The sequence below is a fragment of the Pongo abelii genome, chromosome 14 (genome assembly GCF_028885655.2).
Source record: "Pongo abelii isolate AG06213 chromosome 14, NHGRI_mPonAbe1-v2.0_pri, whole genome shotgun sequence".
In the NCBI taxonomy this organism is placed as follows: domain Eukaryota; kingdom Metazoa; phylum Chordata; class Mammalia; order Primates; family Hominidae; genus Pongo; species Pongo abelii.
The window spans coordinates 52,842,218-52,864,376 of NC_071999.2; the positions used below are offsets into that span (position 1 = coordinate 52,842,218).

At 42.0% G+C, this 22,159-nt stretch overlaps 1 protein-coding gene across 2 annotated transcripts in view; it reads right to left on the reverse strand.

Annotated features, from left to right (window-relative positions):
• Positions 1–2,536: 2,536 nt before the first annotated feature.
• Positions 2,537–22,159, reverse strand: part of SUCLA2 (succinate-CoA ligase ADP-forming subunit beta) — a 154,865-nt gene continuing 135,242 nt past the window's right edge. For both annotated transcript variants that reach the window (XR_010136636.1, XR_010136637.1), the window contains exons 14-15: positions 4,130–7,268; positions 2,537–2,814 (exon numbers count right to left, since the gene is read on the reverse strand). The gene's annotated coding sequence lies outside the window, so the exon portion shown is untranslated. The remainder of the gene's footprint in view (positions 2,815–4,129; positions 7,269–22,159) is intronic.

Consider the following 22,159-nt stretch of genomic DNA (forward strand, 5'->3'; position numbering starts at 1 on the left):
CCCAGAGAATTCAGGAGATCTGGGCTGGTGCGAGCAATTTTGCACTTCTAACAAGTTCCCAGGAGCTGCCGATGCTCTTTCTAGTACCATACTTTGAGAACCACTGATCTATATTCCTGGTGTTTTTCACTTAGTTGTACATGTTTTGAGATAAGAGACCTTTCTTTCCATATTGCTATTGAAATTTTCATAAGAATATGCCTGGTCTGGAACATAGAAGGTACTCAACAAATGTTAGTTCCATTCACCATCCCTACTTCCTTATTTAAATTATAAATTCTTTGAAGGAAGGTGCATTTAATATATGCAGCTATGTACTTAGGAAGTACTCAATATATATTTACTAAATAAATGGATAAATAGAAGATTCCTGATTCTGGTGAAGATTTTTTCCTAAAACCTCTAGCTTATTTTGTTCTGTTATGAATACCTTCAGTTTTCCTCAAGACATAGTTCAGTAGTATAGAAATATCTTTTATTAGTTGTGTGTTGTGGAAAGAACTGACAAATTAAAATGTCTCACTTCAATGTAGTTCCCAGTTGGACAGGTAGTTTTCTCTTTCTTGGATCTTTCACACTGCTGAATTGAGCGACACGGTCGTGGGTCTTTCTGGCTGATGTCTCCATAGTCTCTTGACACAGGGCTGCTACCAGGGTTTGGTTCAACTGATGGAGATATAATTTTTCTTTGTCTGAAAGGCATTGTTTACCTTGACCTTGACAGGGTGGCAGCAGGACTGAGGCTGCCTGATACCTGTGATTTTGTTTCTCTGTTATCAATGGGACTTAACTCTTGCATCTATGTCCAATTTGGGAAGAACGCTTGGGTGGAGAGATATTAAACTCTTACTTTTCGCATGCTATTGGCAAGTACAGGAGCTCCATTCCCACAGGGCAGGCATCCAGGAGCACAGAGGCAAGTCACTGCATGTTTCAAACACACTACCAGAATTCAGAAATTGAAAAAATTCCCTGAAGAGTCCAACAATTTGGGAAATAATAAAAATTATCCCTTAATTGATTTTTTAAATTATTTTCATGTCCAGTGTTATGGATTAGTCCATTTGCTATTTGACACCCAAGATAATGGGGTCTTATTAGCTGTAATTATTAGAGTAACAATTTTTTCTGTCTACAACTATTCCTGTGAGTAAAGTGAAAAGAACACAGATTTGAAAAGTATCTGTTTCTGGCTTCTGGCTGAAGGCTGTGCTTCCCAGCCTGTCAGAACAGCCACCCTGAAGGCTGTTAAATAAAAAATAAAATAACATAATATAGATTTGAGGTCACATAGACTAGAGCTCAACTCTTAGCTTTGCCTCTGCATTAGTTCTGGTCTGTTAAGAAGCAGACAGTAAGAAGAGATTAGACAGAACTTCAGATCACATGCAGGTCTGACACCTGGAGAAAGAGAGAGGGAAGGAGGATGGGGTGGGAGGTCTCAAACTGTAGTGCCGAAAGGACAGTTTGGCCAGGTTTCTGGGGACTCATCAAGTCAAAGGTGCCCATGAGAGGAATCCTGTGTCTCGCTGGAATGACCCTGCATTAGTCCTCACTTAGTGACCCGACTGTGCTCAATCACTGGCTGGGAGAAGCTGGGAGATGTGTGGCTCAGGAGGAAAGTGATGGTGCATCCAGAGGGCAACAGCAGGGGCTGCCAGTCAACTCTGTCCTTGCAGCAGGAGATCTGAGGCTCATTCCCATGGTCACCATGGCCTCTAACCACACACTCTGTTTTTACTGCCCCATGGAAACTGTCTCATGGGGATGTCAGTTAGGATGCTACACCTTTCCTTAACTGAACACATATATGAATGATTTCTTCCTAGAAGTGGTATCCTGGGTGGAGGGACAAAGAAATTAGAAACAACAAAGCTGATTCATCTTAGCAACCACTGCCTTGGTTCATGAGTGAAATTTCTGAATCTGGTTCCCAAACTTTCCTTTCATTTCTTAAATTATTCACCATCTTCTGCTCAAACGTCATTATTGTTGCTTGGAACCAAAGAACCCTGACTGATCTGGTAACTCTGATTTTGGGGGTTCACTCAGTCTTTTAGCTCCACTTGTGAAATGTGGGAATCTGGGAGGATTAAATAAGATAGAATATGTAATAATATAGAATAGGTAAAACATTTGGTACATGGATCTTGCCCAACAATTTTTCCTCCTTCAACATTGATTTCAGCCAGGTGCAATTGCTCATGCCTGTAATCCCAGCACTTTGGGAGGCAAAGGTGGGAGCATCGCTTGAGACCAAGGCTCAAGATTAGCCTGGGCAACAAAGTGAGACTCTGTCTCTCCAAAAAATATTTTTTCATTGACTGCATATTTTAACAACATATGTCTCTGATATTTGAATTTGAATTAAATTGCATGAGGTTGTAAATGTTCATTTTTGCAAACATCACACCACCACTATTTATTGACTATTGCAGGGGCAGCAAAACTCTACCTCCATCCTCTTAAAGTCCTGGCTGGGCCTGAGAATTAAATTGACATAAGAGAGATTAACAGGAGAAAAGCAGCACACAAATTCATTTAATACAAGTTTTATGTGGCCTGGGGAGCCCTCATAAGGAAAATAAGACCCAAAAAACCAGCTACAGTCAGTTACTTATATACTGCATTGGACAAAAGAATACTAAGTTGTGAAGAAGCAACTAAATTATGTGGGGAGACTTCAACAATATGAGTTATCTTAACAAGGTCTGTAAAGAATTCTTTCAGCCTTGACTTCTCGTCCTTAAGGATACAGATGTTGCTTTTCCTTCTAGTATAGGAAGGGTGTCTTTCACATCGGAATTTCATCTTCTGCTTTTAAGAAACAGAAAAGAGGTCAGAATGATCTTCTTGCAACTTCTGTCTTTCAAATGCCTTTAATTCAAAACAGTCAATATGTGAAAGCGGTATGTTTTTAACCCCTTCAGGGTGAACTATGTATGAAGTAAAATTCCACAAAAGATACTCAAGACATGGTTCCCAGTCTTGGAAGGAAACAATCTCAACTCCCTATTGTCTAGAATAAATTTCAAAATACCTTTCTTACCATTTAAGGCCACTCAGCATCTGACCCTGTCTTTCCTCTCTAGCCTTATTTCCCAGTCCTGCCCATCACATTCCCAGAGCACTCACCCAGATGGAACCCACCTTGCTCTTCTGAGCCTGGGGCTCTTCTTATGACACTCCCTCTGCCCCTTTGTCTATGCCACTTGTCCTGCACTGTGTTCTGCTGTCAAATTCCACCTGTCCTCATGGCTGACCTCAAGTGTCCTCTACATGATCCCTTCCACGGTCTCGACAAGCCCCCAGGCCTTCTCCCTGCTCTTGTGTCCTTCCTCACATGTTTGGCCCTGCATGTGGCAGCCTCCATCTCACAGGGTGGTCATGGTGTCCATACTTGAACTCCCCACTGAGCTAAGGGTGAGGCTTGCATTGCACTGATCTTTATTTCCCTGAGAGTTCCTAGCATGGTGCTTCTGACATAAATGCTCCCCAAGCCATAGCGAAAATCACAGGGGAGAAGGACAGATGGAAGGAATCAACGTGATGGTAGGAAGCAGGCAGGAAGTGGCTCAGTGCTCTATGAGAGGCACAGATACAACCCAATTTAAATTTTATCTTGAAATTTCAAACTTAGAGAAATATTGTAGCTACAATTTTAAAAACTCCTGTACATCTTTTACCCTGATTTACCAATTGCTAATATTTTGCCTCATATGCTTTATCATTTTCTCACTCTATGTTATTTTTCTGAACCATTTGAGAATAAGTTGCAGAAATCATGCCACTTGCTCCTAAACACTTCAGTGTGTATTTACTAAGAATAAAGGTATTCTCTTACACAGCCATATTACACTTATCAAAATCAGGAAATTTAACATTGATATAGGATTAATCTATACCTTCATTAAATTTCCCCAATTGACCCAATATCTATTATATCTTTTTTTTTCTGGTTCAGGAGCCAATCTATGATCATATATTAAATCGTGTATTCATGACAGATAAAGTTTTAAGGACAAAAATGGCATCATTTTGGGGTCCAGATTCTACTCAAATTCAAGATGCATGTTTCTGCTCATCCCAGCAAATTATGATAGCAAAGCCGGGAGTTGTGTGATCTTACACAGCAATGCTATGCTGCCCGTTGTTTTTGATTTGCAGACCCATCAGAGGTTCTGCGCAGATTGAGGCCTCGGGGTGCTCTCCCCAACTGGTGGTGAAAAAGGCTTCCAGCGGAATGAGATGACGCCTGTCTGCTTACAACTTCTCACATTTCCCAGAGATTGGCAAGGAAGTGGACTCCTGTTAGACTCAACATGGCAGGAAATAATTACTCTGAAGTGTTTTTTGTGAAGCAAAATTACTAATGTTAATTATTAATCATATTTATTTCAAGATTCTAAATTAACACAATTATCCACATCCTATGGATTACAGAAATATAAAATATTACACTTTTGGCTTACACACATATAAATACTAATTTTAGGCTTTTATGATTTGAAAGGCAAATCACCCCAAACATTACCAGCTGGAGATGCTAAGGGAGAAAAGAGGCCATCTCTTTTGTTCCTTTGGCATGATCCTGACACTTTTAGTATTTGAGAGTCCCAGGTTTTGCTGTTATTTTAAATCAGATCACTTTCAGAAAGGTAAGTGATCTTGCTTGACTCCCACTCCTTTGCAGAAAGACAGAAGAGCTTCATCGGGGACTTTTTACCCTGAATGACTTGTCTATACCTTAATAAAATTTCTCCAACTCTCTGATTGTTCCAATATCTATTATATCATTTTTTTTCTGGCTCAGGATCTAAGATCATATAGTAAGGTGTGCATTCATGACAGATAATGTGTTAAAGAAAAAAAATGGCATCATTTTGGGGCCCAGTTTCTACTCAAATTCAAGATGCGTGTTTCTGCTCATACCAGAAAATTATGACAGCAAAGAAAAGAATTGTGTGATCTTACACAGGGATTCTGTTTCCTGTTGCTTTTTATTTACAGATCCATCAGAGGTCCTGCATGCCAGCTCTTCCTCCTGGATTGTCCATTCAGGCCTCATTGGAATCTCTATTCCGTAGTTAAGATCTAGTTCAGTAGCCACCTCCTCCATGAAGTCCATCAACCCTTCAACAGTTATTTGTCCTCCCCTCCATACACCTTCAGCATTTATTCATTGTTGTAGTAACACACTGTGCTGTACAATGATGTGATGGTCCTTGAGATTACAAATGAATTTCATCTTCATCTTCTCATACCCAATAAGGTTCCTGGAATATGGCCAGTGAGCAAGGAATGAATGAATCTCTGACAGTCTCATACTGACCCTCTAAGACTCCCTGAATCCTCCTCACTTTACTTTGGAAGCTGCTAGTTCTAATTCCTTGTGCTTTCCTTCTCTCTGATGCCCTCTGGTTACTTTACTTTGCGCTTGGATGAAATTGATACAGCAGCTTTATTGCAGTTGGGAAGGCTTTTGGATTACAAAGCAGATGTGGTGGTTTGGGGTCGGGGGTAATTCCATATGAAGGCTATTGGAAAGCAAAACTTGGAGGGCTCTGCAAGTTCATCTTGTCACTTCTACTCCTCTTTGACTGATGGGTATTTTCCTCATTCTCAGTGACCTCTGGGGACAGCAATTTTGTATGGCCCCCACTGGAAACCTTTACAGCGGCAGCATGGTGAAGCAGGTGTGAGAGTTTAGATGCATAAAGATGGGTATTCTCAGATGCCCCGGCACAGAATACAGCTTCTCCAAGGCTGTCAGGGCTGGGTTGAAAAGAGGTCTGGCCACACCGAGAATGGTTATCAGTGTGAATTTACCTGATCTCACAGATATGTTCTCTAGTCCCACCGTCCTTTCCTTCCGCCTTGCCAATTCAGCAGGTCTGGCCCAGCCCAGACCATTGGCCCTTCCCATCCTTGGCAGCTACTACTATTAAGTGCATATCTTATCTAATACCACCCTTGCTTCACTCTTGCTTTACCTCCCAGACCTTGAAATTCTATTCATATCTGATCTCAGCCTCCCAGCACCAGCACCTATATATATTCTATTAGTGCTGTAATGGCTAGCATGTAAAGTGTGGCTTAAAAGAGCCAGGGTACCCATTTGCCAGTAGAGCAAAATTTTGGCATCTTGTGTTTTTTTTTTTTTTTTTTTTTGAGACGGAGTCTCGCTCTGTCCCCCAGGCTGGAGTGCAGTGGCGCGATTTCGGCTCACTGCAAGCTCCGCCTCCAGGGTTCACGCCATTCTCCTGCCTAAGCCTTCCGAGTAGCTGGGACTACAGGTGCCCGCCAACACGCTCAGCTAATTTTTTGTATTTTTAGTTAAGACGGGGTTTTATCGTGTTAGCCAGGATGGTCTCAATCTGCTGACCTCGTGATCCGCCCGTCTCAGCCTCCCAAAGTGCTGGGATTACAGGCGTGAGCCAACGCGCCCGGCCTATTTTGGCATCTTATGTAATGATGCCTCTTATATTCAGCAAGTAAATTCCGTAATGTGTCACCCACCCGTTTTAAACGCTAATAAAAGAAATGAGTGCATCTCTCGTAACTATCACAGTAGTGGGAGTTGTAAGGGGAAAAAAAGGCCAGACGCATTTTGCTTTCTTTCTTAGTTAACACTAACATCTTTGCTCTATATTTGTGTCTCAGTGATGTTCCCTTCTTGCTGCTAAGCCTGGTCTATTGTTGGCATGGCACATGTGGGCTGCATGGGTAATTTGTGTCCTAGGAGGTTTCAGTTTACAAAAATAGGCAAAGCTTGACTTTTCACAGTCACTTCCTCTGTAATTAAAATGGCATATTTCTTAAGTTAGGAAAAGATGAGTTTATGGTAAGGGGAAAAACAGTCTCTTCAAAGAGACTGAATTTATATTCTTGAACCATTGCCATATATAATAAAAGGCCTAGCAATTACTTGAAAGTCAATTTAACATTGGATATAACAAAATAGTGCAAATTGGATAAATTAAGCTTCAGGTTCTTTTCTATTGAAGGACATATTGACTTTTTTGTTTTATTTTTTTGTTTGATCCTGGGGAAGTGGAGTCAATGGAAGCATTTTGGCACACATTTCTTTTTTAAAAAAAATGTAGTTAGGAATATGCACATCTTCCTCTGTACGGGTGGGGAGAATCTGTTTTGTTTTTCAATATTTGCTCCATTGTGAATTTATTTTTGGTGTAATGGTGCGTCCCAACACCATTTGTTGACTGATTCATCTTTTCTCCACTGATTAGAAACACAACATTTTCCTGCTATAAAAAGAAATAATGTTTTGTTAATTTTATATTTCAGGACTAAAACAACTATATTTACATGTGTTAAGATATTTCCTTATTAAATTTAAACATGTAAGCCACACAAGTTTTAATATCCTGTCTTGGCATTTCTTCACTTTTAAAGATGTGCTAAGAAACAAACAGGAAACTGGCCAAGACTTCTGTTAACTGTTGAGAAGCTCCTAGAAATATGACCTGCTACCTCACAGCTCTGCCTCTAGCAAGATTCCCCTAAGTCTTGGCCCTAGAGACTTTTAAACAAAGACCAAGACATTCAGGTCACAAGGGCAGTGGCTGCGATGATCTCAGAGCCAATGATGGCAAACTGCTCAGTTCTGGCTCAGCACAGGTGAGGGCTGCAATGACATGGAGGAGATGGGGCACCATCCAGAGTCTAACCTGCTTGCTGCTGTGTCCACTGCTAAGAGTCCTCAGAAGTCACTGACAGCAGAACGGAGAGGAGAAGGTGCTGATGAGCAAAAGATAGCCCTAGACTCTGACTGGAAGGGGCCAAGTCAGAGTCCCACTGTATGCTCACTGCCTCGGAGAAGGGCACCAGGTGTGTGTGTGTGTGTGTGTGTGTGTGTGTGTGTCTGTGTATAGCAGAGGAGGGGGCTGGCTGGGGAGGCCTCACAATCATGGTGGCAGGCAAAAGAGAAGCAAAGTCACGTCTTGCATGGCAGAGGCAAGAGAGAGAGCATGAGCAGGGGAACTCCCCTTTATAAAACTATCAGATTTCATGAGACTTATTCATTGTCACTAGAACAGCATGGGAAAGACCCACCCTCATGATTCAGTTACCTCCCACCGGGTCCCTCCCATGATACGTGGGAATTATGGGAGCTACAATTTGAGATTTGGGTAGGGACACAGCAAAACCATATCAGTTGCTTATGATTTGGAGCAGATTTTTTGGTTTGGTATTGGTTTTTGCTCTTTGTCCCATAAAATGGCTTCTGAGCCTGAATGTCCTTCTTGTTGCCCTGAATTGTTTTGACTGGATCCCAAAAGGCTTTCCCCAGGGGATGTTTGGAGAAGGAGCTCAGAATAGTTCAACTGGATCTAGTCCTCCTGGCTACTAAGAGACATAGATAGGAATCATATAAGCTTGCTTTGTTTTCGGTTCTTTGGTGTTTTTTGTTTTTTTTTCTCTCTTGACTTGGAAACAAGTTTAATGCAGGAAATGGATGCAGATAAAAATATATTCAAGTGATTAGGACTTGGAATACCCTACAGAAAAGGTAGGCTACTTAATGTCAGAAAGCATAACAAGAAGATTTTTTTTTATAATGAATGTTGAGCTGAATTATGTCCATCCCCTATGGGGTAGGGTTGGTAAAGGGATAGTATGAACCCCACCCCAAGGGAAGTTATAATCTAAGACTAGTAGGACAGAGGCAGGAAGCAGAAATGTCACTTTTCACAATACAATAACTACTGACAACATTAGAAAGTACCCATATGAAGGCCCTCATTTTTATAGATAAGGAAACAGAAACCATTTCCAAATAGTTAAGGAGAATGATGAGGCTTCAGGTTGAGTGCTTTGTGCACTCAACATGAAGAGCACTCATTTACTCTTCACCATGGCTACATGGGGTAAACAATGTAGTTACAGCCATTTTCAAAAAGTTTCATTCACTAGGTTCTCAATAAATAACTGATGAAGGAATGAATTAACAACTCTAATGCATTTATTCTTTTACGGGGGATGTTCTTTCCTCAGGCATCCTCTTGATAACTTCCCCCACCAAGCCTGCTCCTCTTCCAAGGTTCCCTGTCTCTATGAACTGCCCACCTTGCAACCATTTGCACACGCCAGAAACCTGTCTCCTTCATACCTTCCTCTCTGACACACGCTTAGAGAATTCTTCATCCAGTCCTGACAGCTTTGCCGCCTAGAATTCTCCTGAATCCATCCATAGATCTCTGCCTCCACCACCACTACCCTCATCCAAATTGCCATCATCTCTCACCTGATGACCGTGGCCACCTCCTGACTGGGTCCACATATCAATTCTGAGCTCCCCTAAATCTTCTTCCCACACTGTAGCAAGAGTAGCCTTTTCAAAAGACAAATCCCCTCTTTCTATTTTTTCTTTTCCTTTCCTTCCTGAACAATTCAGACTCAAAGCCACTAGGTAGGACAAAGCAAGGCAGGCATTCCAGCCTGAGATGTAAGAAGTTGCCTTAAAAGAGCCCTCCAGGATACTACACACCCTAATGTAGGTACATAGGACCCAAATCAACCCTACTCTGGGATTGGGGTCAAATATCAAGGATTCCAGCAGTAACAGTATCTGGTGACAAGGCTGAAGTGGGAGAAGAGACCACAGAACACAGGAACAATGCAAAATCTCTCCAGATAACAGTTTTCTCAGCCTCTTGACTCTGATGTACATGGAGATCCCATCTTGTTTTTTCACTCCTTGCCCCTTCCTGTTGAGCTTTTTACACAGACCCTCGCCATTGCCTTTTAATTCATCAGGAAATAGACAGAGCTTCACAGTGGCAGCAGCACCTGTTCCCTGCCCAGCCCCAAGCACAGATATTGGAAAATTATTCAATTATTAATTAACACTTGCAGCCCACAGTTTACATTCTCGTCTTAAGTGAGGGCTAGTGAATGAGGCAATAATATACTGTTTTACATTTTCAAAAATTAAGGAATACTACTACACACCTATCGGAATGGCCAAAATCCAGAGTGCTGACCACCCAAATGCCAGTAATAATGTGAACCAATAGGAGCTCTCATTTATTGCTCATGGGAATGCAAAATGGTACAGCTACTTTGGAAAAGAGTTTGGCAGTTTCTCATAAAACTAAACATACTCTTACCATATGGCCCAGCAGTCATGATCCTTGGTAGTCAAAGGAGCTGAAAAGTTATGTCCACACAAAAACCTGCACATGAATACTTACACCAGCTCTATTCATAATTGCCAAAACTTAGAAGTGACTAAGATGTCCTTCAGTAGGTGAATGGATAAACTGTGGTATATCCATACAGTGGAATATTAATTCAGTGCCAAAAACAAATGAGCTATCAGCCGGGCGCGGTGGATCATGCCTGTAATCCCAGCATTTTGGGAGGCCGAGGCGGGTGGATCACAAGGTCAGGAGTTCAAGACTAGCCTGGCCAATATGGTGAAACCTCATCTCTACTAAAAATACAAAAATTAGCTGAGCATGGTGGCAGGCACCTGTAGTCCCAGCTACTCGGGAGGCTGAGGCAGGAGAATCGCTTGAACCTGGGAGGCAGAGGTTGCAGTGAGCCAAGATCGTGCCACTGCACTCCATCCTGGGCAACAGAGTGAGACTCTATCCCAAAAAAGAAAAAAAGAAAAAAAAGAAATGAGCTATCAAACCACAAAAACATGGAGGAGGCCAGGTGCATTGGCTCAAGCCTATAATCCCAGCACTTTGGGAAGCCAAGGTGGGCTGATCACTTGAGGTTAGGAGTTCAAGACAGCCTGGCCAACATGGTGAAACCCCGTCCCTACTAAAAATACAAAAGTTAGTTGGAAACGGTGACCCATGCCTGTAATCCCAGCTACTCGAGAGGCTGAGGCATGAGAATCGCTTGAACCCAGAAGGCAGAGGTTGCAGTAAGTGGAGATTGCACCACTGCACTCCAGCCTAGGTGACAGAGTGAGACTCCATCTCAAAACAAAAAAATAGTGGTGATGATTATATTAATACAATCTTAATGCCGTTGAATTATACATTTAAGGATGGTTAAAATGATAAATACTATGTTATGTATATTTTACCACAATACTAAGAAGAATTACCAGTGCCCCCCTCCACTCATTTTCCACTGTATACTCTTTGTATATTTATATCATGGGCTTGTATTACCTATTTAAAGCAGATGTTTTTAACCAAAAGATTTAGCTTTATACATTTATAGGATGTTCTTTCAACTGCATAAAAGTGGCTCTATTGTGTCTTAAAAATGAAAACTTATTGAAAAAAACTGCAAAGGGTTAAAACTGCATCTGAGGTAAGTAAATTCATCAATTGCTGCTGTTCCTCCACAGAAAGAATGTACACCTCCTCCTTTCTTCCTCTCCTCATAGCCCCACCCCAGCTTCCTGTCATGCACACTGAGAATTTCATCATTCTGGCAACCTCATATCCAAAAAAGGTCCCTGGCACAAGATTTATCACTCCCCAAAATTATCATGAAAATTATATTTTAATACCTGACATATTAATGCAAGAATGTAAGCAATAATTGCAGAACTGTCATGAAAAGACTTTCAGTCTTTTATTTTTCTTTCTAGAATCGAGAACAGTGGTAGATATGGAAGCTGTGACTAGCCTGAAGAGTGCAGACAACCAAAATGAGTTTCCAGCAACATTAAGGCAAACCACAACAGAACAGGTAAGTCAGCCTTTATTTCTCAGGTGACACTTTGCACTGTGATACCACAGTGCTCACAAAAGCTATTACAAGTATACAAGCCAAGTTAACCTATTTAAGAACTTTTCAGAGGCTACTGTGTGCCCAGCACTGTAACTTCAGGTCTCTATTCTACCAAATCTATGACGTCAAGTGGAAAAGACAAATTTTCCAGCTCTGCAGTGTCCCATGTAGAACTCTTTGAGAGGAGGGACTATGCTTTGTTCCTGTCTACTGCGCAACACAGAGTAGGTGCTTACAAGATGCATGAAGTTCTAATGTTCCACAGCGCTGCAGGATGACTATAGTAAACAATAATATATAGATTCAAACACCTAGAAGGAGGATAATGAATGTTCCCAACACAAAGAAATAATAAATGTTCAATTTGATGGATAAGCTAATTACTGTGAGCTGATCACTATACATTATATATTGAAACATCACTCTGTATCCCATAAATATATACAATTACTACATGTCAATTTTACAAATAAAAGAAAAAAAAGATGTTTGAAGTAATGAATGAGTAACAAAATGATGTGGATGGCTATGTGCAGTGGCTCACACCTATAATCTCAACACTTTGGGAGGCCGAGGTGAGAGGATTACTTGAGGTCAGGAGTTCGAGACAAGCCTGGCCAACATGGTGAAACCCTGTCTCTACTAAGAATACAAAAATTAGCTGGGCGTGGTGGCACATGCCTGTAATCCCAGCTACTCAGGAGGCTGAGGCAGGAGAATCGCTTAAACCCAGGAGGCAGAGGTTGCAATGAGCTGAGATCACACCACTGCATTCCAGCCTGGGCAACAGAGCAAGACTCCGTCTCAACAAAAAAAAAAAAAAAAAAAAAAAAGAAGTGGAGATATGGAGCACCTACCCCATCAGTTTGCATGGCAATAATCAGTGACCTCTTCTTCAACACTCAGAGTGAACGCAAGCTGTTAATCATCCCAAACCAAGCTGTGACCATGCTGAGTGGTGGCCAGGAAATTATAAATAACATTCATTCCATAAGCAGATATTGAATGTCTACTATGCTCCAAATAAATGCAGGGTGCAGAGGACAAGGGAATGCTGTCCCTGCTCTTTTACTGCTGTATTCATCATAGCTTTTTGTTTTATATATATCTGATGCTCTGGCATCTGGGGCTTTGCTGACCTTGGAGAGACTGCCTTTCCCAGGGCTAGCCAATTCCTAGAGATAGTAAATAAATTGCCTGCAAGTGCACCTTCTGAGCAATCCAGAGCCCATGCCCCCACCACCTCCTCTATCAGACTCTGACACACAGAGCTTTCATTTCCCTGCCCTAATCACCCCCAGGCAGGTACCAGACAACTCAGGACAATCCCTATGCCCCAAAACCCACTGAAATCATTTGAACTAGCCAATCCTAAGATGCTTACCCTTCCTCCCCAGCTCTTTCCCACAGAAACCATGATAAAGGCTCCTGCCCACATTTCCCTCTCACTCCCCTGCCTCCTGACTGACCCTGGTGCCTCCCCAGGCGGCCCAGCATGGTGTGGCATGCCCCTCCTCTTGGGAACTGTGAGCAACAAACTATCTTTTCAGTGGCAATCATCTCTTAATCTGTTGGCCTCACCATACCTGGATAATAATAAAACCCACATTTAAAAAGAGTTGCTTACAGTCTAGGAGGGGACATCAACATATCTCCCTACAATTACAGGGCTGGATGAGAAGTTCTACAAAGGAGACATGAGCAGAGGGCTGTGGGGGTGCAGCGGGTAGTAGCTGATGTGGGCACTGCTGCAGATTCCAGCAAGAACCCTAAAACGAGCTTGGGTTGGATGGTTTGTTGCTAAGGCAGAGAATGCAAACATGAGAAAAGGCTGAGGGTTGGAAAGGCTTCACCTGGAGCTGGGAGGAGCCCTCTTTACAAAGAAAGGAGACGGACACCACTGCCCTCCTGCCTCTGGGACACGGCTGCTAACCTGTGGAAGGTTCTGGCTGACTGTCTTCTGTACCCGCACAGAGAAGGGTAGGTAGTAACTTCAGCCTGGACCAGAGTTAAAAGACGTTGGCCTTGTGGTGGAAGAAAGTTGGGATTCTCTATTTTCTTTTAGCCCAGATTTAAAAAATGTGAACATTAAAGAGTTTCTGGCCAGGTGCAGTGGCTCACACCTATAATCCCAGCACTTTGGGAAGCCGAGGTGGGTGGATCACCTGAGGTCAGGAGTTCAAGACTAGCCTGGCCAAATGACGAAACCCCGTCTCTACTAAAAATACAAAAATTAGCAGGGCATGGTGGTGGGCACCTGTAATCCCAACTACTTGGGAGGCTGAGGTAGGGAGAATCGCTTGAACCTGGGAGGCGGAGGTTGCAGTGAGCCAAGATCATGCCATTGCACTCCAGCATGGGCAACAGAGCGAGACTCCCTCTCAAAAAAAAAAAAAAAAAAAGAGTCTCCATTCTCCCTCTTAAATTCAGGTTCCTCATCTGTAAAGTGAGTGAGGAGGACCAGGCATCTGAAGTCCACTCCAGTCCTTGACTTAGTATCTATTCCAGGTACAGAGAATAATACAGTGTTATGGGCTGAATCATGTCACCCTAAAATTAATTTGTTAAAGCCCTTGCCGCCAGTACCTCAAGGTGTGATATTATTTGGATATGAGCATTACCAGCATGAGGTCATGTGGGTGGGCTCTAATCCAGTTTGACCAGTATCCTTGTAAGAAGAAGAAATCTGTATACAAAAAGAGAAACACCAGTGATGCGTGCACACAGAGGAAAGACCGTGTGAGGACACGTGAGGCAGCAGCCATCTGCAGGCCAAGGAGAGGGGCCTCAGGAGAAACAATTCTGCTCACACCTTGATCTTAAAGTTCCAGCCTCCAGAACTGGGAAAAAATTAATTTCTGTTTTTTAAGCTACCTAGTCTGTGACAGCAGCCATAGCAGACTATATGGTAACAGATCAATTGTTAAAAACTTAAAGTGTCTAGGAAAAGGACTTCCTCAACAGGAAGCCACAAAATGCTCTCTGGTTATTTTGATGTTCAGCCAATTCACCCAAAGCTCTGTGCCATGACTAATAAGATACAATTTAATATAACAAACATTGACCGAATGCCAGTCACAATGAGAGGCACTGCAAACACATCTAATTCTCCAAGGTCATGAGGATTCAGACAGGGGGAAGAAAGAACAGGTTCTTCAAAAATCTCACTTTAGCCAAATAAACAAAACCTCTCCCTCTTTTCCATGTGACCTGAGTCTCAAATAACTGATGGATTCACCCCCATCAGGACTGCCTCAGTCTCTCCCAGAGGTGAGACAATCAAGCGTGACAAGGAAGAAAAGTAAAGTATAGAAATCCACATGTGTGGACTGGCCATTCTTACAGAGGAGAAGCTGTGGCTGTTCCCTGTGAGAAATTCTCCAACTCAAAAGGAGACAATTGAGAAAGGAACAAGAACCATAAAAACTTTCCAGAGTCTGTCATCAGAACAACCTCCTTCACTAGGGCCGTAATCAGCAGAATGGAAAAGAACAGGTTGCACAACACTTAGATAATATTCTTGGATTTGCCCAGAAAAGTAGGGAGATGGGAAAACTCAAACCTAAGCTCTGTCTTTGGATAAAAATATAACAAAACAGGGGGATAGGGAAAACAGGGAAATGGCAAAAAGGAAAGAAAGGTCTGGCAATTGGGATATTTTTATCATTAATACCCAGGGATGAACATCTTTAGAAGCCACTCCACTATCACGAATCTTTAAGACATCAACAATGTTAAAATAGAAAAGCAGAGACTAAATATTCTACCTTAACGCCTTAAGAATCAAAGTCCCACAAATCCACCCACTGGGATGCTAAGCATTCCCAGACATCTCAGGAAGAAAACCTTCCATTAGGAGAGCCCAGAGTCCTTATTTTTCAAGTGGCAAAGATCTAAACTTGATTCTAGAGCATGGTCCTAGCAGGACAGCATAGCACAAAGATTTTATTTTTTAAATATTCCTTTTGAAATTCTTTCTATATCCCTTCCCAGCAGAGAAAGCCAGTGGGTTTATCCTTCCAGGGCCCTCTCCTCTTCTTTCTCAAAAAAAGCTGGCAGTTGCTTCCAGGAATGGGCTCTGCACCTCCCATAAGTCACTCCTGCCCCACAATCAGGGCCAGGACTGTGTTGAATCAGAGCAACCCAAGACCAAATTGCAGCCCATCAGCTAAGGGTACAGCAGGTGGGTGTTGAGTCTCTAAGGACAATCCTCACAGAGAATCAGAGCCCGAGATTTGCATTAATGTGATGTTGGTGTTTGGACCTAAAAGAAACCCAATTCTGAAAGGAACCATGAGCAGGAAAACCTCTGGACAGAGTCCAAGTTCTGGCTCTATCTTTGCTGTGTGACTTTAAGCAAGTCACATAACTCCTCTGGACCACTGTGTTTTTTCACTGGAAGAAAGCAAATATCAGGTGAATTGCTAAGGTTCTTTTCAGCTGTAAAAGTGTCATGGCTTCAGTTTCTTCAATTCATTCTGGTAAATATTCATATAAAATAATTTTTAGAAAATAATTTTTAAATTATTTAAAATAATTGTAATAGTCACATAAGACTGTGAGTATTATCAACAATAAGCTGTTAAAGCATCACAAATTGGAAATACCATTTTCTGAATTTATACTTGATATTTCTCATTCTTTTTTACTTTTTTCTGCATTTAAAGAGTCTCCTGGCTGCGTACGGTGCCTGTAATTCCAACACTTTGGGAGGCTGAGGTGGGTGGATCACATGAGGTCAGGTGTTTGAGACCAACCTGGCCATCTCTACTAAAAAATACAAAAATTAGCCAGGCGTGGTGGTGCTCGCCTGTAATCCCAGCTACTCAGGAGGCTGAGGCAGGAGAATCACTTGAACCTGGGAGGCAACAGTTGCAGTGAGAGATCGTGCCACTGCACTCCAGCCTGGGTGAAAGAGTGAGACTCGTTCTCAAGAAAAAATAAAAACATTAAAAAAAAAAAGTCTCCCACCCATAGGAGGTATTATGAGTTGAATTATGTCCCCTCAAAAATCATATATTAATGTCTAACCGCCCATATCTTGGAATGTGACCTGATCTGGAAATAGGGTGACTAATTAGTCAAGATAAGGTCGTAGTGGAGTAGGGTGGGCCCCTAATCCCATGGGACTGGTGTCCTTATAAAAAGGAAAATTTGGAGACAATCATATCCACGGGGAGAATACATGAAGGCTGGCGTTGTGCTGCCACAAGCCAGGGAACTACCAAAAACTGGAGAGAGGCCTGGCACAGATCCTTTTCCAGTTCCTTCAGAGGAAGCACAGCCCTGCTGACACGTTGATCTTGGACTTGGACTTTCCAGACCTGTGAGGCAGGAAGTTCTGCTAGTTAAGCCACTCAGCATGTGGTGCTTTGCTATGACAGCCTTAGCAAACTCGTACAGAAAGTTAAACCTACCTCTCGCTATAAAGCAAGAAAGGCAGCTCCTCACTTTCTCAGCATTCCCTGTGGTTGGGGCCAGGATATGTGGCCTGGGCTCTGCCCATCTGACACACCTGCCAGAGCTCTGAAGCAGAGAAGCAGGGACTTCCCTTCAGATGACATGTGGCAGAGCAGCAGCCACTCCATGCAGCTCCAGGAGGTGGCTGCAACAGAAGCCCCTGCAGCAGCAGCCAGCGTGGCCCATCCACAGTGTGCGTGGTGCCAGCAGGACCTGCTCCTGATGGCAAGGGCAACTCATCTCCACAGGACTCGTTCTGCAGCCTCTGAGCCTGGTCCTTCTGGAGATTCCATAAGTTACTCCATACTTTCTCATCAATTTCCTTTCTTCTTTAACAGGGAAGGCTTCTATTGCTTGCCTAGAACAGTTCCTGACACAGCAGGTTCTTAGTATTTGTCAATATCTAATAAACCCTAAACTGAATAAGTGGTATTATATAAATCACATAACTTTCTAAAATAATTTCAATTTAATACACATATATTTTTGTGAATATCAAAAAAAAAACAACAGTTACTTGTTACCTCACAACAGCACCTTGGGAAGACCTTTCTAGTATCCTGACTTTCACAGATGGGGAAATCCCTGTTTGGAGACTTGCCCAAGGTCCAGAGCTAGCAGATGGCAAATACAGGGTTTGAACCGAGGCATGCTGCCATAGTAAATGTGAACAGAGCTCTCTGGAACAGTACTGAAAAATTTTTTTTTTTTTTTACATATTACTGGTCAAAGGTTCAAAGTCTCTGATTCTGAACTAGTTATGCACAATATTTGAAATTTGCCTGGGTGTCAATTTGTCTGGAAAAAGTGACATGTGTCTTGCCCTGAAGGAAGAGAACTAGAAACACTCTGTTTTTTGGGCAATGGTCCAAAGGAGAATGATATCAATAGCTCTATAACTTGGGGCACAAATTATTCAGGCAACAGCAAAGTTGGGGACTTAATTTGTCCGACAAATTGTGTTGTGTCAGCTTGACTTATAAAACCAAATTCATTTTTAAAAGTGTTAGCCATTACAAATTCTGAGATACTTTTTAAAGCTTCGGTTTGGCAAATGAGAACAGTTGGGAAAATAAATATGTGCGGTGAAAAGAGTTAAAATATCTTGTTCAAAAAAGAAATTATGATAACTGTGAAAACTAAGTATCAGAACAAATGTCCATTCTCAAGTTAGGCAGAGATGTCACCCTCAAAATCAAAGCATCATTTTTGGAAAAATGTTGGAAAGAAGCCCATGGTGTAGGTGACAGTAACAAATTTTCTGTTGCAGTTTCTAAGGTGAGGATGAATCAGGTCAGCTGGGACCTGCCTTCCCAGTCTCCGGTAGGAATCCTCTCTTGTAGAACTTACTGCTGAAACCAGGTACTTACTTCCCTGCATGCGGATCCAGAATCATAGCAAGTTCTGTTGATTCATTGCTTCCCACGCTGAGCCTGGAATGCAGCCATTCCACCTCTTTCCTGGCCTGTCCTAGATGGAATTCGTGGCTTCTCTGGGCTCTGGCTTTCTCACGAAGTGAAGGGGCCACCTGCCTTATCCTGTCTGACCTTTGATGTCTGATAGTGGAGGCTGGGGTTGCTCCTGAAATTCCTGCAAGGTACTAGAGACCTTCCAGCTAAGCTGCCACTTAGCTCCCAGTTATTTCCCACATATCCTCTCCCCAATCTCTGGGCTCAGAAGTACTGCATTATGAGGAAGCTGGTGGACCTGAGGCTCACAAAGGCAAAGGCTTCAAGTTCAAGGTTCAAATGAGGCTCAGGGAAACTATCTGATCAAATCTACTAAAACTAAATATGTGCCTATCCCATGACCCAGCAATTCTACTGCAGAGCATATGCCCAAGAAACTGTGTATATGTCTCTTTCAGAAGACATGTGCTCATCACAGACAAAAACTAGACACTATCCAAATGTACATCCACAGTACAATGGGCAAACAAACTGTGGCAGGTTCATATTTTATTACATAACAACAAAAAGAATAAACCCCTTTTATATTCAACAATATGGATAGACGTAATATTAAGTGAAAGAAGCTAGACACCAAAAGTACCTACTGTATAATTCCATTAAGTTCAAGAACCAGAAACACAAATCTGTGGTGAAAGAGGTCAGACTAGGTGTTATCTCTGGGGAAGAGGGTGAGTATTGACTGGGAAGGTACATAAAAGAACTTTCTGGGATACTGGAAGTGTCCTAGATATTTGTCCTAATGGTGATTACAGGGGTATATACATAGGTAAAATTTTAAAAGATGTGTGTTCATTTACCTATGTAACAAACCTGCACATTAAGTTCCCACACCCCGGAACTTAAAATAAAAGTTGAAAAAAAAAAAAGATGGTGTTTATCTGCAGGTATATTACATTCTTTTTTGTTGTTGTTGAGACGGAGTCTCGCTCTGTAGCCTAGGCTGGAGGGCAGTGGCACGATCTCGGCTCACTGCAAGCTTTGCCTCCCAGGTTCACAACATTCTCCTGCCTCAGCCTCCCGAGTAGCTGGGACTACAGGCGCCTGCCACCACTCCCGGCTAATTTTTTGTATTTTTAGTAGAGACGGAGTTTCACCGCATTAACCAGGATGGTCTCAATCTCCTGACCTTGTGATCCGCCCGCCTCGGCCTCCCAAAGTGCTGGGATTACAGGCATGAGCCACTGTGTCTGGCCTACATTCTTTTAAAAAATTTGAAAGCATGGGCTATGGGAGCTCAAGACGTCAGTGTTAAAATAGTGATGAGTAACGGAGATTCCAATTACGTTGCTCAGGTCAGAGCTATCAGGCTTCAGTGCTCAGTATTCAAGATAGCTCAGAATTCAGAGCTCATAATCAAAATATCTGCAAGTAAACAATAATAATTGCTACCAGCTGTTAATCACTTTCTAGGTGCCAGGCTCTAGATAAAGCATTTTATGAACACGACCTCATTTCCTGCCTGCAACAACTTTATAAGGTAGGTGCTAGTAATATTTCCATTTTACAGAATAATGACATGCCTTGCTCAAGGTCATGCTGCTGGTAAATGGTAGTCAGGAAGCTAAAGAGGATCTATCCAGGACAGAGAGATTGAATGGCATCAAGGGGTGTGGGGGAGCAAATTTTCCAGGTTCCTCTGCTCTGGACACTGTATTTCTTAGTAAGAGATTAATCAGCAAGACAAGGATGCCCTCTCTCACCACTCCTATTCAACAGAGTATTGGAAGTTCTGGCCAGGAATCAGACAAGAAAAAGAAATAAAGGGTATTCAAATAGGAAGAGAGGAAGTCAAATTGTCTCTGTTTGCAGATGACATGATTGTATATTTAGAAAACCCCATCGTCTCAGCCCAAAATCTCCTTAAGCTGATGAGCAACTTCAGCAAAGTCTCAGGATACAAAATCAATGTGCAAAAATCACAAGCATCCCTACACACCAATAACAGACAGACAGACAGCCAAATCATGAGTGAACTCCCATTCACAATTGCTACAAAGAGAATAAAATACCTAGGAATACAACTTACAAGGGAAGTGAAAGACCTCTTCAAACAGAATTACAAACCACTGCTCAAGGAAATAAGAGAGGACACAAACAAATGGAAAAACATTCCATGCTCATGGATAGGAAGAATCAATATCATGAAAATGGCCATACTGCCCAAAGTAATTTATAGATTCAATGCTATCCCCCATCAAGCTACCAATGACTGTCTTCACAAAATTGGAAAAAAATTACTTTAAAGTTCATATGGAACCAAAAAAGAGCCCACATAGCCAAGACAATCCTGGGCAAGAAGAACAAAGCTGAAGGCATCACGCTACCTGACTTCAAACTATACTACAAGGCTACAGTAACCAAAACAGAATGGTACTGGTACCAAAATAGATATACAGACCAATGGAACATTGGTCTCAGAAATAACGCCACACATCTACAACCATCTGATCTTTGACAAACCTGACAAAAACAAGCAATGGGGAAAAGATTCCCTATTTAATAAATGGTGTTGGGAAAACTAGCTAGGCATATGCAGAAAACTGAAACTGGACCCCTTCCTTAAACCTTATACAAAAATCAACTCAAGATGGATCAAAAACTTAAACATAAGACCCAGGACCATAAAAATCCTAGAAGAAAACCTAGGCAATACCACTCAGGATGTAGGCATGGGCAAAGACTTCATGTCTAAAACAACAAAAGCAATGGCAACAAAAGCCAAAATTGACAAATGGGATCTAATTAAATGAAAGAGCTTCTGCACAGCAAAAGAAACTATTATCAGAGTGAACAGGCAACCTACAGATTGGGAGAAAATTTTTGCAATCTACCTATCTGACAAAGGGCTAATATCCAGAATCTACAAAGAACTTAAACAAATTTACAAGAAAAAAACAAACAACCCCTCAAAAAGTGGGCAAAGGATATGAACAGACACTTCTCAAAAGAAGACATTTATGCAGCCAATAGACATATGAAAAAAAAGCTCATCATTACTGGTCACTAGAGAAATGCAAATCAAAACCACAATGAGACACCATCTCATGCCAGTTAGAATGGCGATCATTAAAAAGTCAGGAAACAATAGATGCTGGAGAGGATGTGGAGAAATAGGAACGCTTTTACACTGTTGGTGGGAGTGTAAATTAGTTCAACCATTGTGGAAGACAGTGTGGCGATTCCTCAAGGATCTAGAACTAGAAATACCATTTGACCCAGCAATCTCATTACTGGGTATATACCCAAAGGATTATAAATCGTTCAATTATAAAGAGACATGCACACACATGTTTATTGCAGCACTATTCACAATAGCAAAGACTTGGAACCAACCCAAATGTCCACAATAATAGACTAGATAAAGAAAATGTGGCACATATACACCATGGAACACTATGCAGCCATAAAAAAGGATGAGTTCTTGTCCTTTGCAGGGACATGGATGAAGCTGGAAACCATCATTCTCAGCAAATATTACAAGGACAGAAAACCAAACACCT